Here is an 11,139-nt window from a genome sequence, read left to right as displayed (position 1 = left end):
GATTCTCTCATCTTTTCAACTTCTGCCACAGATAGAAGAAAAAAGCATCAACCAAAAAAACAGAGCAGTTCATCCACCAAACCCACAAGGGGAAGAACAATGGTCAAACCCTACACCCATTGGAAAGTACAACAGTCTCTATACATAATACAACACCGAAGTCAATAGGTAAGAGAAAAAGGCATAGATAATGAAGCTACCCTAATAATCATTATCTTATGTCGATTAGTCGCACCTTCGTAAACAATGGCTTCCTTATACTCAACAGACAAAGAGCAGGAGATCGTTCGAGTCATTAAGGTCGTGCCGCGTCGAAGAATGATCTCGCATCGATCATTTTTCCGTGCTTGAAAGAGCGAGAAAATTCAGTCCTCTACTGACGATAACGAATGAACGCGTACATTATACATCTATATACATATAAAAAGATCCGTACATGAAATATAGCTAAGGAAAAGATGTATCTTATACACACGTAAAGACGAAGTTGGTCGCGCATGTAAAGAAAGACATTACGAGGCGATATTATCCGCTAGTATAATTTACGTCAGTCCCGAGCGATATCAGGGCCCGGAGGGCGCGTCATATTTTAATGCAACAAAAGGACAAAATATGTTGTTCCTCGTTTAGTGAACCGTGGAGAGATGTTATTAAATCATGTATTGTCATCTTTTGTGGGTCAGTGATATGACGTCATTAGAGGGTCACGTGAATAGGGGTAAAGCAAAATAGCGCCTTCCCATTGGCTGGTCGTTCAATCGCACCACCCATAACCTTAGTTATTTATTGCGATAGGAATTATTTACCATCGTGGTGAGAAATCGGAAAAATATCTGACGCATTGTTGTATTTGTTATGCTTTTTGTCTTGCGCGTAATTGCTCTCTGTTATTGTGACAGATAAGACGCGATATCTTTTGCGGATTGGTACAGGGAACCTATGTGATTCGTATTCCGCCATTTTGGAAAGGAAGAGAGGAAGGCGGATGAGAAAAAAAATGTCGGGAGTGAAAGGAGGACTCGAAGAGATTCCGTTTGGAAGATTGTTGTCTGCCTGAGGAGATAATGAGAGAAGTCATGTTAAAATAATTGGAAAAAGTAAATCGATAACTGGATGTTAATGCTATCGTGGGTCGTTTAGGTCGCCGGTGTCGCGTTCAAGATTCGATAAGTGAACAGAGCTAATCGCCTTTACGACCCTCTTGACTCCGCCTCGAGGTTTTCTTAGGAGATGACAGAGAAGAATGGAGGAATAAATCCGAAAAATAAAAGATTTAAAAAGAAAGGGGGGAAATGTATGAAGATTAAAACAATAGGGATCTTTGGTAATATTTGTTTTTATTGCTTTCTACTTCTTTAATCTTAATTCGTTATTACTGTCGTCAACCTCATTGATATCAATGGCGGTGGTCCTGCTCGTCCGATCAGCAGCTTCTGGTTAGCGTAGAAAACATGTTGTCGTGATTGGGGAAACGCGAATAAAAGTACATTTCTAGAGGCCATAAAACTGATTTTTATTATATTTGTCAAGTGCCTGTTATTGTCGTTTATGTTATATAAATATAATCAAGTCTTATTATGTTTTTGTAATAATGACTACTTTTATTCTGTTATTAGTTTACTGTTAGATTTTATTAACGTGCAAATACATTAATATTCATTGACCTTATTCATTGCCATTTTCAGATGTGACTTCAAAATTTGTCATCCTGTGGTCGCGTGTAAGTACTCAAGTATCTGATGATTCACCATGAAGTTCTTATTTAGGTATAGTATATAGATGCTTGTCTATTAAATATATATAAATTAATATGCGTATGTACACTAAGTAATTCTCATAAATTTCTGGAATTTTCTAAAATCCCTTATCGGCATACTCAATGAAGACTTACATGCATGATTATTTACAGAGTTGTGTGGGATTGTGAAGATAAGAATACATTATCATCGGTCAGTGGAGCAGAAGATGGGTAAGCACACAAGAAAATATAGAATGGAAAGATCAAGAGACGTGGGATCCTTACTAGTATTGGAATACTACAGAGAAGATAAGACATGACTATGTAGTCTACAAGAGGTGTTCCACAGCGATGAACTTATGCATGAATACAAAAAGGGTACGATGATAAATCATCCCCATGCTAATCTACTCCATTACTGTTACTCGAGTGCTTTCCACCACTTGTCAAAAAGTTGTTGAACCACAGCGAAGAATGAACTTGTGGACATTCAATAACACAAATGAGAACCAATGTGGTTAGTCACGCCAACAAGACATTTGCATCGTACGAAAAAGTTCCCTAAAGCTCTCTTATTGGCTTGAAAGGTTCTCACTCGATTGTTTACACTCTATTATTTAAGGGGAGTCGTTGCGTTAAGTAACAGCTAAGGTGAAGGTGATCATTACGTGGTAAACACGATTACGCTATCGGATCTGAAATAGGAAAGTTATGATAATCGAGAACGAGTCAAAGAAATTCACAGTTAAAGTGACGCCTAGTTTATCCTTTTATAAGATATTAATACCTCCTGACCTCTGAAACTTGTCATCGGAACTAGATGGACGTCCGATATAATGCATTGCGTTCACTTTGATTATTCATAACGCTCGATGGTCAAACTTTTGTAAGAGTTTTAACATGAAAGTTTATCTATTTATTGACTGTCCACGTAAGTACAGTAGCCCGGGACAATAGGGGTATGTAATGTACCTGGGAAAGTGGAGTTACTCGGCTCGTAGGCGGTTGTAATTCTTGGAAGATTGTCCTTGGCAGAATGCAAGAGTAAGAGGGATGGTATGTGTGTCTGAGCGAGTGAGAGAGCAATAGATAAAATGAGGAGGACTCGATTTGGTAGCCACATCAGGGAATACCTGAGGGTCGTGTCGAAATACTCTGCTGACTCGTCGCGGACGTGGCGAGTTGTATATTCGTACGTTTCATATATACATGCACGTATATATACGGATTTACAAGGAAACAACAAGCACCGTAACCCACTTAATGACGACGGATTAATCGCAGTGGGGGGTTCCCCGGAATTTGTGCAGTCATCGTTAAGTCGCTGGAAAAAAAATAATTGTTATACAGGGTGGATCCGAAGTTAGGGGCAGTAAAACCTGTTTGACCTGAATATTGCTGATTGTCGTTCGAGTTCGAATTTACATTCGACACGTATATAGGTAGAATAATTTAAAGCTCTTTGACTGGAAGCCAAGAACGTGTGACTTTTCTGAAGGATGTAATTAATAACGTCAATTTTGGTATCCCTTAGATTTTATATTTATCGTTCTGAATGTACTCCGATGAGCTGCTTCACCCTTCGTGACTGAGGCTGTTAAAACTAGTTCCACGATAAAGATGTTTGGGTTAGGTAGAATTGGAATTATCAGAAAAACGTATAAATAAAAAAATAAATAAATGTTGCGAGAAACGATTCCATTAATTAGTTGATAATTCTCAAAGGCAAATCTTCAAGGGTTATCTCAATACTTTACGCGGCAGCTGCTCTAATGTCTTTTCTCTCGCGCAGGCTTTCGTTTGAAAAAAAGGAAGACCGATTCAAATTAGTCTTTTTTATGAATTTACATTGCTAAATCGTTGTAATCGATATAGGTCAAATTTAAGTAATAACAAAATGGCGCAATTTCTCTGATACACAGTTAATCAAGCAATCGACTTTGCAGGGGTCGTTTTAATTACTTGTGACGTCAAGAAAGCGTGCCGATATTATGCTAATGCTCTTAGTCAGTTTTTTTCGTATTAATTAAATTCTCGAATTTGTCTATTAACGGAAAACGAAACAGACTATTTATACGGGCGAGTTGTCACGCAGACAAGACTCGAAGCGAGTCTTTCCCCGCGGATCCAAACCAAAAAGTTATATCTTAGAAAACGTATAGAATGTCATTGATGAAAATTTAAAACAAAAAATGGCACGCAGGGGAAATTTACCTTTATCAACATTACAACCATGTCACTGAAAATTGCTTTCGTACGGCCAATCACAAGATTTTCGGAGTGCGTAATTTCATTCTTTCAAGTCTCGTCCGTCCGACAAATAGCCTGTTAAATTACCCTTTAAAACGTGCTATCAAATGATAAACGCAATGTCTCCATGTTTTTGACTCAAGCCACTTTCATAATCAGCGACGCGAATAAGAGAAACGAAAAGTATCGGTGGAAGAAATATTTGTTACAAGACCCCCTGCGACGCGTAATCGCTTGTTTGTATTGCATCAGTACCCCCTAGTCAAGTCAACCCCAGGGTTATCGTGATTATTATTTATAATTTTTTAATAACGTTACAGCTCCATAATCAACGCCCGTTGATAATACATCGATGTGGTACGATCCGTTAAGTAGTAATTAACGAAGGCGTCGACATCATTTCCGTACTACGTTTTGATTTTCATGACCTCCCGTGGTCGCTCTTAATGGCTACGGATTTACGCAAGGGACACTGTCGCTACGTCAGACCAAAGATACCCTATGACTGCTACGGTTATAATGGTGTCTGTGGAGCTTGTGGAGTTTTTTTTAAAATTAAATTTCAAAAAAAAAAACAAAAAAAAAAGAGGAGTAAAGAATGGAAAAATAATGATAACAGCGAATAGTCAATCGAATACTTCACCTTAAGTGAAATTGTACGCTGCTTGTATACCCGGTTGTTCAACCCAAACGCACCACCTGAACATAGTTGCGTGACAAGTGTCAAACGAGCGCGCTAACTTCAGGCGAGTGGTGATCGTCGCGGGGAAAATATGGGATATATTATTTAACATAATATATTTTTGTTACAGAATCATCCTCTTGTTCATGGATTACGTCATTGCGCCATTTTATTTCGTTATCTCCCTGGTAACAAGTGCGCCACGTTTGCCCTTGCGCGGAAGCAATGTAATTAACAGATTTAATCTGGACTGTAATCGTCTGACCTGTTCTCCGACCTAGCAACGATTCCACTGATCTATGTACGCTTTGCGATTTTTTTTTTGTTTCAAGACCAAACCTCGTGACTACCCCATGCGGAGAGGTCATCATCGTCGTTCAAAGATTAATCGTATTATGTCAGAACATTGAACGTTTCCATAATGCTTCCTGATTGTATTATCTGAGACTTGACTTGGATGATCGTTCTTGGACTGTGATGATCTTGGTAATGATGTAAGTAATTTCCTATTTTAATGTCATTATTTTTATCCTTCCTCGATACAGGTACCGTGACGAGTATTACGAGAGGAGCAAAGAAATTTTCGAGCAGTTGAAGCTTGTAATGACGGATGACGACGAATCGTCATTGGTCGGTACGACAATAATGATTGTCAGCTGTTATGGTTGACGTCTTGGTCGACGCGGAGGATTCGCGAGAATACAGAGAAAGTATGTAAGCCGGAGGTCGTCGTCAGGAGAAACGTCAGCCGAATCTTCCCAGGCATCGATGATTCCCGCTGACGGAGCATTTTCGCGCGCATTCGACGATTGAAATTCGATGACGGTCTTGCATCATTTACCAAGAGCGAGAGAACGATTGTAGGAATCAAAATGCGTGCTCTTCAAAACAGTAAGGTTATGACTACTTAAATTAGTATTGATACCAGCTCGGTTGCAGTTCATCTTGAGGTTCGCTTCGATTCCTGTTCTTTATCACTTCTTTTTTTTATTATTTCAGTTCATCCTCCCTCCATTGAGAATCAAATCTCAGGCTACAAACTCATCGCACAATTTTCGTGAGAAACTTGGTACGTGGATCGATGACCCTTCGTTGTGCATCCGTTTTATATTGCGTCAAAGGGAATTGGATGATAGAAAAATTTAGCTGATCCCATCAAGACGTGGAGCCTTAAGGAGAAGCTGAAGAGAAAACAAAAGACACTCCGACTCCCACGTCTCTGTACCCACCGGTTGATTAATGTATCTCAATTAAGTGGTGGGGATGCTTATTGTACAGTGTATCTTGAAAAGGGATGCAGATGATGACGTGTGATCCAATGTGCACTCGGTCAGTCATAGCGGAGTGGACGCTAATATTAGCGCTGCAACATGGTAACCGCGCTTCGAGCTTATTCCTGGCTCAGCCAGCTGCTTGGCTAGCCAGAGTCAAGGTCACGGTATTATAGAGCAACTTGCTTCTGTCACATGTACAACCGCGACCCTATATACCGACACCTCCACCTAGACAACAAGACTGGTTAAAGCTCCTTGGCAAGATGATAATCTACGTCGAGCTCGGTGTGTAATGCGATTGGAGCTTTTTTTTATAAGCATATGATTATATTCACTGTAAGAATGAGTTATCGGTAAAGCATGCGGTTTGTCAACAAAGTTATTGAATTTTATAATTACACTGATAACTCTGACATAATTTCAGGTGTTCGCGTGAGAGGCGACCATTACGCAGCGACCAGAACTGACGTCGGTAGGAGAGAAAAGAGAAGAGAGGCGCTTAATGATGCTGGGGAAAGGAATTGAAAATGTCAGGAGTGGCCTAGGAGTTGATTTTCCTGTGGCTACGTGGGATCGGTTCTTCTACCCACTGGTACGAGTTCTCCGCATCCACAGTGTCCTTGGCCTATATCTAGAACGTAGGTGAGATTGAGACTCCACTCCTTCTCTCGTATCCCATGCTGTTGCTGCGCCGTATCCCTAGATTGGAGTAATGGATGATCGGCTTTGCTTCGTTTTTTTTTTTTTCACTTGATTGCGCAAGGCTTAGGTTATAGGAGAAGATTTTCTCGAAGCTCTTAGGTCACGGAAATACGGTCCCAACATGATTTCATCCTTCTGCCCGGTTACGCGGAGCCGTCTGGACTTATGTCAGCTGGTACTGGTCGATTCAGAAGCGAGAGACTCCGGAGTATTATCGGCGTGGGATTACTTAATCGAAAGTGAGCCGCTGCTAGGCTCGGCCGAGCAACTAGGTCGAGAGTGGCTTGTCGTTACTTACTTATTTGTTCACTTACTAGCTGCTTACCTGGTTAGCTGGTTACTTTACTTCGGAACCCGGGAAAGTCGTCTCCCTTGGTTCCTCAGACTGATACCAAGTACTGGATAGTATAGTGTTCAAGCAGAGGCCCTCCCCTCGCGCCCCCCGATACTTCTGACGAGAGAACAAAATGCTCCGGACTATAATAAACAGATCATTTACATGCTTCTAGATTGAGATCAACCAGCATCGGACATCAAGGAGAATGGCCAAGGAACGAAAACGGAAAGGAATCTGTGTGGTATATCTGGAGCGGAAGTACCTGACAAATTTGGCCTAACAAACTTTGATATTTCGCACAAGTAATTTCAGTCGAGCACCACAAGGAGCAGAGTCGTATATCGTGTGGAGTAGCTGAGTAGCTACGTCGTTCCGTGCTGGCAACAATCCCGCAATGTATAATTAAAAGAGTCCAAGGCATGCAGTAGTGGCTGTTACAGTAAGCGCGCGAGGATCGCGCCATGTTGCCCGAAAGATCGTCGAGACGTCGTGGATCATCCTCAGGGACCAATTAAGAGAGCGATCGATAAATGCATTGTAAGACGTTAGCACAGCGACGTCCACCGGTGGGAAACGGTACCCATACCGATGACGATATATGCCTTAAGGCTGACACGCATGTAACGACCGCTTGCGGAATGCCATGTAAATAGGGAAGAGGAACGAAATAATAAGAGGAGTATGATAGAAGGAGGCGATGCCGACCTTGGCCTTCACTAGCAGTCAGCAGCGTGCAACTGTCGCCTCGAGCGAATCGCATGTGCGAATGTTGTTACGCGAGCCAAGCCAGTGTGTCGAGCGACGGTGAACACGATGGGGAGTGTTAGAGCAGCAGGGCTGACTTCTATGTGGAGCAGCAAAAGTGACAGTCATATAGCGATAGTCGCGGTACTAGAAAGCTGTATGTTGTATATAATAGTTTTAGGCCTGACACCCGTGGAATCATTCTAGTCGTCTTGAATCCCTTTGTTCAAGCGGATATAAATGATAGTATGAGACTTATTATTTATATTTTATATCATGGCATTTTTATGGAGAGGCGCCTTAATATTTTTATGGGTCATTTACGACAGGGTTATAGATCTGTAAGGGTTATTGCTTAAATCTTGTTACGGATGAATTATTGAGGCTCGATCAGATACGATCGGTTTCCCATAGAGAGCCTTTTGTATTTTCGCAATGAATTTCACGAGGGTTCTACGTCGAGGGGCGTCGCGACGCCAACCTCAAAGCACGGTCTCGTGGATGGTGTCGCAAAGGCCCGGTTCATCCAACCCCGGTAATGGCTGTCGCTTTAATAACGATTAAACCCGCGACTCGGTTGCATCAGTACCGAGTGCAAGGATAGAATCGCGAATGCATTGTGTAACGGTTTACGATTTACGGTTTACATAGCCGTCCTATTCTGTATATTTAAGTCAAAGTCCAGTGGCTAATTAAGGTAGTTAATTGGGTGACTGGGTAGTAATAATTATTGGTTAAGTTAGAGTAATTAAATGAAATTGCCCGTAGCGTTATCGTAGTCCAACTACTTTATCTGATCTACTAAGTGTCTTAAAGGCGTTCTCTTACCGGATTTAATTTTCAAGGCTTTTCCCCAATAATTATGTCCTTTGGATTTTCAACTTTGAACTTTGAATCCGTCAGGTATTTTCTTTTGTTATGCCCGTATACAATTTTTGTTTTTTCTCGTTTCTTTTTTTTTTTGGCAGCTAGGGTCCCCAGGGTATAGGGAATAACGAGAATATTCAATAATCCAGGAATAACAGAGGTTTAAATGCTTAAGCTGTGTAGACGCCTAACTGTCTACAGTAACTACTCGAAGTATCGATTACATGCATGCGATCACGTAGTACACCGTAGTTAATTTCCTATTTCAGGTAAAATCAAACGGTGCGAAGGTGAAAAAAAAATGTGAAAGTCCTCAAATTCGCGTTATCCGTCCAGTTATTCGTACTCGAGTCTATATTGAAAATTCTTTTTTTTTAACTGAAAAAAATATACGACCGCGCGTAAAAGCAACGACGTTACTCGAAGCGTAAAGGCGGAAAAATACATTTGCACGAGGTGCGCTTTTAACGTCCCAGCAATTTAGCGGCGTCGTGAGCGTAAAGATAATGAGTAATTTAAATGCACGATTCAAACGACACGGCGGCTGTGAAGTAATTCAATTTTTCGTCTAAAGTCGGAGATAAGGTTTCCTAATAGACTTGACTGTAAACTATTTCTAAAAAAATCAGTTATCAGCAAGATGTTTCATGTCGAATGCCATAAGAGAACAATGTAAAAATCACACAAAAAATGTATCATGGATCCTGGTACCAGGTACCGAATCACTCGGTCAGCTGGTACCAAGATTTTTAGGTATATTTTAAATAGATAATGAATCTCATGAATAATTCCGTTTGATAAGGAGGTTCCTTGCAAGAAGTCTGCACGTAGCAAACGAGAGTGAATGAGAGTAAGTGAAGTGGTGGCCTCATAATGAAAGTGAAATCGAGGGCGCCAGTGCCGCAGCCCACAAGAGCGTCGACGGGTTCTTCAGAGTGGCGTGAAACGTACAAGACATTTATTCAGATATATATATATATATAAGCATAGATATAGTACACATGAAGCCCATTGCACTGTGAACGAGGCTTGAATCACCCACGTGGCGCTGCATCCTGCGGAAAGGTAACGGAAGAGGATCCTGTCGCGTAGTCTAGTGAAAAGCGGATTTATTCTAGTTACAAAGCTGAATATACATGTAAGCTATGGCTGTTTAACAGCAGTGACTATTCGTATGGTTTTATATTTCGACGGTTGGTTAACATGGAATTAGATTTTAAGAATGATTTATACAAGATGGAAGTAACTCTCATGATGCGCGGCATTCACGTATTTTTATCGTGGCATAGTTTTAGGTTATCTCGTCACAGGGACGCTAAGGGCCTACGGAGTTATCTTGCTGTTGATTTATCATCGTCTTGTTATCGTGGTGACATACATTCACTACACTACGGTGGAGAGCCGTCCGTAGGAGCATCTCTTAGGAAGCATCCCTAGAATTGTATAGAGAATTTATGAAGTTCCAGGAAGGTCCTATGAATATATAATATATATAGATTGACTGCCGGTGTATGACTTGATGAGAGCGATTGGAGTAATTGAAGAGCTAATAATATTAAGTATGGTAACGTCTGATAGATGTACTCCGAGAAATTGTGCGATTGGAGGTAAACCGAGAGAGACGAAAAATAAAAAAAGCGAGAAACGGATTCGTGTTACCGACGAGCGAATAGAAGATGGAGTTTAATGGGGATTTGCAAGGAGCGACAGAGACAGATATTTCTTCGACGCTCTTGGCTGCGCGAACTTTCACTTTTTTCACCTGGCTTCCCACCCCTCTCTCATCCTCTCCCGTGATTGGCTCCACCTTCTCCCACCACCTTCCTTTCTAACCCCCACCATACGTCTCAGCTACCAATGGCCCTTGTAATTTAGCTGTCTCTCTCGCACTCCCTGCCACTCAAATATGGCGGATGGTATTCTTTTCTTTATTGGCTTCGACTCCCTTATCCCTTCCACTTCTTCTTCGACACTTCTCTCTATCCGTCAGTAACTCCTTATGTAACTGACACCATTCCGCTAGAGTAACCGGGACAAAACACAACTGATACAATACCGAAAACTCACTTATCCCATACATTACATGTATGTATACAAGGAAGGCTCCTTCTCGTTAATTTTACAGGCGACTAATGCTCATCGGTAAATAACATATTTTAGGGCGATCTTCATGACGCTTAACGGCCTCCATTTTGGGTCACGTTATCAGAGTGTATACTGTACATAGAATTAAGTTGTTACTTTTTATCCCCATATATATATATATGAGATTCTGAATTTTTCATCATCCTAGGTTAAGTCAGGTCAAACTTCCTTAAGCACTCGTTAAACGTAGCTGCTTAATTGCGACAATTAGTCGCTCCCGTCGCGTTATGCAAACGTAGGAATCGTCCGTTGCGAATCTGGAGCGGAATCGACGAGCGTTTATTGCGAACGCGGGATAAAAATCAATTTTGCAATTTTCCCAGGTCGTGTACGACAACGAGGACGCCTTCTGTCCCCACGTCGACCTCCTCCACCCGTTAGATTTCCATAGCGAAACAAA

At 41.3% G+C, this 11,139-nt stretch overlaps 1 long non-coding RNA gene across 2 annotated transcripts; it reads left to right on the top strand.

Annotated features, from left to right (window-relative positions):
- Window positions 1-45: 45 nt before the first annotated feature.
- Window positions 46-10,095, top strand: LOC107273746. Of its 2 annotated transcripts, none has more exons than XR_001539321.2 (8): window positions 46-168; window positions 1,686-1,766; window positions 1,910-2,116; window positions 4,801-5,156; window positions 5,216-5,561; window positions 5,670-6,229; window positions 6,369-6,586; window positions 7,156-10,095. It is a non-coding gene; the product is annotated as an uncharacterized LOC107273746 (long non-coding RNA). The 2 variants fall into 2 exon arrangements; XR_003061634.1 differs by lacking the exon at window positions 46-168 and adding an exon at window positions 1,117-1,324 and having other exon boundaries at window positions 4,801-5,164.
- The last annotated feature ends 1,044 nt before the right edge of the window (window positions 10,096-11,139 follow it).

The sequence above is a fragment of the Cephus cinctus genome, unplaced genomic scaffold, assembly GCF_000341935.2.
Source record: "Cephus cinctus unplaced genomic scaffold, Ccin1 Ccin1_scaffold1843, whole genome shotgun sequence".
In the NCBI taxonomy this organism is placed as follows: domain Eukaryota; kingdom Metazoa; phylum Arthropoda; class Insecta; order Hymenoptera; family Cephidae; genus Cephus; species Cephus cinctus.
Note: the sequence above shows the minus strand (reverse complement) of the source record. Positions and strands in the feature narration are given on the sequence as shown.